A 5,952-nucleotide genomic window follows, 5' to 3' on the forward strand; every position below is an offset into this window, starting at 1 on the left:
ATTTTGTGCTTTGAATATTCTTTAATTTTTTACTCATAGTTCAGCTTTGCTTTGTTTTATACAACCAAGTGTACCCCCTCTATGAGATATTCTGAATTACAGTCTAAATCGATAATCCTCATGCCAAATCGCTTATTTTCAAATAGAAATTGTAAAATTATTACCATGATCAATATCCATATTTGAACTACCCCGGTATTCTGAAGTTTCGAAATAACAGCCACCCGGGATGTCAATAATTCCTGAATGGACTGAATACACTAGTTCCATTAGTCGAAAATCCTGATTTAGCGGAATATAAAATAAATATCGAATTTTTTCGATATATGTAGCAGTTTTGAAATTCTACTCATCGAAAATAAAAAGTTATGTCTCGATCTTGCTGAAAGCTCAAGAAAAAAAGACAATGAAATTGTAATAAAATTTAACGGCTGTTGTTAAATACCTTTCTTTCTGTACATAAACGTCCTGAACAATTTATTGGTTATTGCTGGAATTTCCAAGATCCCTTTTACCCAAGGTCTATAGATTTAGTGTAATCTATAGACCTTGCCTTTTACCTACCCCATATTAACCCATACAATAAGAAGCATTTTCAGTTTTGAAATTCTACATATTGAAAGATGGCAAAACTACTAAATATGATGTTTTCAACTGAATCTGGTCACGATGAAACTGGATTTTCGTCTAATGGAATAAGAGGATAATATGTTTCGTGTGGTCAAAATCATAATGCAAAATATTAAAAAATATCGAATTTGACACTTTCAAATAAATATCGAGTATTTTCGATATGTAGTAAGTACCTACTTCATTTTGAAAATATTTTATAATAATGGAAGCAAACTACTAAATGTGTTTTCAACTGAATCTGGTCACGATGAATCATAATGCGACATATTGAAAATATCGAATTTGAAACTCTGAAATACCTAAATATCGAAATGTAAATCGCAAAACAGAAATTCTGCATACCGAAAATATTCCATGAAATGGGAGCAAACTACTAAAAATCTGGAATTTCGACTAATGGAAGTAGATCAAAATATGTTTCGTGTGGTCGAAATCATAATGCGAAATAATGAAAACTACCAAATATATATTTTCAACTGAATTCCGTCATCTGAAACTTATTATTCTCCTCTATGGTAGAAAAACTTTATTAATTCAACAAAATTTTTCCACACTAAAATATTACAGCGATATATATCGATAAATATCGATATATCGATATTTTTACTCTAACATATTTCGATACATTTCGATAGTGCCAGAAAATATCGATACAATATACTTATATCGATAGTTTTCTGTTCCTTGCCATCCCTAACTTACGACATATATATTTCAGTCCTTATAGGACTTATAAATAAAATAAACTGTATGTACTGAAGTTTGAAGAAAAAGAGGAACTATATGAAATCAAACTTACGTTCAAATTCTTGCCTATCTGCACCTCTAAGAGCTTCAGTTCTTCGATGAGTTTCCATGATTTATATAAATTTCAAAGTTTCAAAAATGAATTCTCCTCAAATACACTGCACACTGACATACACCTCACTGGTATTACAGCAACTGGAATTTTTGACCTAAGATATTTCAGGTACCTGGATTTCAAAGAGATTCTATGACATGGGTAGGTATTTCGTATTTCTTAGAACTAAATTATTTGCATTTGTCAAAGTCATCACCGAATTGGGAATATAGAGTAAAATAATAATAATAATATGCTTAAATTATGCCCACATGAAAGAATACAAAAAAAAAAGTAATACACATGATTGCAATAATTCTCTAAAAACAAAATTTTTTCATAAACAAAAATTTATACATTCTTCACAAAAATTGATTGATGTGATTTATTTCTGTTGGATAATAATAAAGAGAATTTGGAACTAACTGTAATTATTTTATATTAATATTCCCTCTGTAACCATTTAAGACGAATCTTGTGAATGGTTATTTGACTTGAAAATATTTCCTGATTGAAGCTGTTCCAATACGACTTAACAGAAGTCAAGGAGTTTACCAATATGTTTGGTTTCATCTAATCTGAGCGTTTTTCAAATCGACTAATTGACTTACACGCTGTCGGGACTGAGAAAAAAGCCATCGCTTTATAGTTTTCTTGAAGAGCTGTTCTGTACTCTGTAGTTATTGCCTGTACATCCTGAGGTAGCTTGTCCTTGGAGCAAGAAACACGAAGGATCGCTGACCAATAGTTTTTCGCATTTTTGGTACTTTATAAAATAACTTCCATAGCTGTGAGACACCAGATCTTGGTTACTTTTGTTTTTGAAATGGTACTGAAGAATACGAGCACAGTACAGCTGTCTAGGATCGAGCAGTTCAAATTCTTCATAGAGATCATCTGACGGGTAGGTAAAATCTTTTCTCATTAGTATCCTAAGAAATCTCTTTTGGATCAGTTCGATTTTTTCATGTGAACATTAGTGGCACCCCCCAGACCAAAATTCCATACGATAGCAGAGACTGAACGAGTACCATGTATAAAACTTTCAGCTGTCTGACGTCACAAAACCTAGAGCACAATCGATACAAAGGTAGCAAGCTTCTAAGTTTCTTCGTTAATGCATAGATGTGGTAATTCCATTTGAATATACAGTCTACAACGATACCGAAATATTTAATTTCAGTTACCATCCTCACAGAATTGATGTTAGTTTCTCGAGATATGGAGAGAGAATTGGGAATATAAAGTGTTTAATATTCTGAAAAAAATAGGATATAAGCATTGTGTATTGAAATATAGATTTGAACTAAATGAAATATTATGTCAGAAGTGCTCCTTCAAATGGTCAATAACTACTAACTAAATAAATGTTGCTAGAAATGACTCTTTGAGCGGCAACGCCGGCAACCTTTCCTAGAATTGGCAAACAGTAATCGGATTAACTTTAGTGTAATAAAACTGTCATTACCTCATTCTGAAATTTAGAAAGTTCAACGAGCAATAAAGGAATAAACTTAAATTCTTTCATAAATTCATGCTCCCAATAAAATGTATCTAACCTAAATATTGAATAAAACTTTTTGGAAATGTAGATATATGGAACTACTATTAAAATAAATGGAGAGCCCAGGAGAAAACACCGTCATTGACTCAGAGCCAATTTCGGCAGAAAATGAACTTAACCAACTGATAGAAACTTCGAAAACCATTTTGAAAAAATACAAAAAGTGTTGTATTCAAACTAAGCAGATTTACAATGTTTCCCCAATAACCATTTTCCAAAATTAAAAAAATAATGTTTCATACAAATTCTCTAATTTAAAATGCCAATTTCAACTTTTATCTTTTACCCCTACACCACATAATGGAGAGAAGAGAAGAAAATATTTGAAAGAATGCAAAATGTATTATCCCCAAAAAAAGAATGTTATAACAAAAGTTTTCTTTTCACAATTTTTACATATTGTATTTTTACAAAAAATTCTCAGCCGCGGCGAAATATACTTAAAACTTATTGAAAGAATTGTAAAATTTTTCCATTTCTATTTCCTACATTTGGAACTGATTCGAGTCAAATACATTTTTTGAATATTCAATTATACCTAGTATTTTTGGGTTATATGAAGAATAAAAATTTCAAGCTTCGACCACAAATTCGGGATGATTGTATAGTGAGAACCTTACGAATTCCAAGCAGAATATAGAGCAAAACCTCATAATTTAATTGACGAAAAAATAATTTCCTTTGATCTTTGTTTCATTTTATCTACAGGGTGTTTCAAGTTCGACTGCCTATTAGACGTTTCTGGAGAACGGAGCCGATTTGAAATCTGAAAATTCGGAATATGACATTGTTCATGATGTTCTATTCAGCTGAAATATTTTCGAAGTTCCGGCAATTCCGGTTATACAAGAATTAAAAAAAAAATTTTCGAACTTTTTTTTTCATTTTATGTATCAGATATTATCAAGATTTCCATTTTCAATTACTCTTTTTCAAAATTATTGCATTAGTCCTCATAGTTTTCAAAATAATAAGGAAAAACCGAAAGAAAGAGAATTTCCATAGTCACTATTACGTGAATTATTTTTACTGTAAATATCCTATGCGTATACTCAATTCACTTTCTCAAACTAGAATGATGTAGAAATATCGTGTATATCTTGAACTTGAAAAATATCGTCAGAGTGTTTCAAATATTGTGCCAAAAATTGTGAACAAAATTTGATAACATAACTCGATTTTCAAATTAGAACCCTATTTTTTGTGATTTTGTTGGATTCTACGGTGAAAAATAAGGGTAGTATCCAAACATGATTATGCTCTCAAATTCATTAATTCAAGAGTTATTCGAGATTTTATGAATTTATGTTTTACGTAGGGTCAATTTCATTCAATCTGTTTCTATATAGTATAGAGTTTCAAATCAGTATTCTATGATCATAGAAATTAAAATATGCAATTATTTCAGAGTGACAGGTTTACTCATCATTGAAGCCAGTAGATTATAATTTCACGATATGAATCCCGGTTATTCAAATAATGAAATTCTGGATCTATTCCATATCCATCGAAAACTTGTCGAGCATTCAATCAGAAATATCCACATTTACGACCAATTTACGAGAAGTTAAAGTATGTTTCAAACTTTCTGTTACTCACTTTTCATCACCACACTGATTTTTTCTGAATTCGTAAAATGTATTTTACCGTTTTTTTATATGAATAGAATTGGCACACAGGAGTCCTGCATGATTTTATCTCATTTGGTAGGTACAGGTTTTTTCCTTTAGGTAGGTACTCCAGTATAATGGATAATCATAAAGTATGAAACATCCTTTCAAGAAGATGAGGAAATTTCTAATTTAAAATTCGAGGAGTTCTACCAATAGGCAATTCTATTGCATTCATCGTGAATATGGAATTAGATGTTTATAATACAAGTGCAGAAGTTATTGATATTCTTCCGAGAATTCAAAATGAACGAGTGGTAGAATGAGCCTTCTGTACGAGTTTCGAACATCATTTTCCTTAATTCACTGCCTTTTTATTGAAAAATGTTGGTTGGCAGAACAGTTTTCTGTATCACAAATTTGACAGATAATAGATAAATCCGTTCCAGTCTATTTTGTTCCACAAGATGTGCCGGAATGAACTGATTTGCCACATAATTAGAGAAAAGTATATCCAGAATTTTGTTATTTGAATATCGGAAATTCAATTCGTGATATCAAATGAGTGTAGCTTTGATAATGGAAACACCTGTCACGTGTAAAGTACAGTCCATTCAGGAATTACTGACATCGAAGTAGGCCATGAACGTCTAGTCGCGGCTTTATTTCTGGTTACAAAAATATCACTAAAAATTGCTATGGTTCATCATAGAAATAACCAGTTTAAATTATTTTCATCATTTTTGTATCCGAAAGATCCTGAATTTTCGAAATTACGATTATTACGAAGGGACGCATACAGTCATGATTTCATAAATTGAAATTCAGATTATACACAGATTATACGTAAAAATATAGTGAAATACTATCTCATTCCAAGGAAATCCAATGAAGAGATATCTATTCATTTAAGAGTCGCCCATGAAAGATCCCATTGAAGATCATTAAAATATGCATATTCCTTTTCACCAAAGGCTCTTCAAAAATTGTTACATTACTGATGGACACTGGATACCAACCTGCTTGCAAAATTCTTTTCGAATAACTCTTATGGATCATTTTAACTGTGGTGTCTAAACTGGTGAAGAAAACAGAAAAACTGGTTGATAAATTTAAATAGTGTAGCTTAGTGAATGGAAGAGCCATATCATAATAAGACAGAAATAAAATTCAAAGAATTCATTTAGTATATGAAAAATTTTGACATCGCAGTTGTACTGTAACTGTCAAAATTGGAACCAATTTATCAGCCGATGCGTAAATTACTTTCTCTAATTCTGTGGTTATTCCGTTCATTCTTCCAC

The sequence above is a fragment of the Harmonia axyridis genome, chromosome 1 (assembly GCF_914767665.1).
Source record: "Harmonia axyridis chromosome 1, icHarAxyr1.1, whole genome shotgun sequence".
In the NCBI taxonomy this organism is placed as follows: domain Eukaryota; kingdom Metazoa; phylum Arthropoda; class Insecta; order Coleoptera; family Coccinellidae; genus Harmonia; species Harmonia axyridis.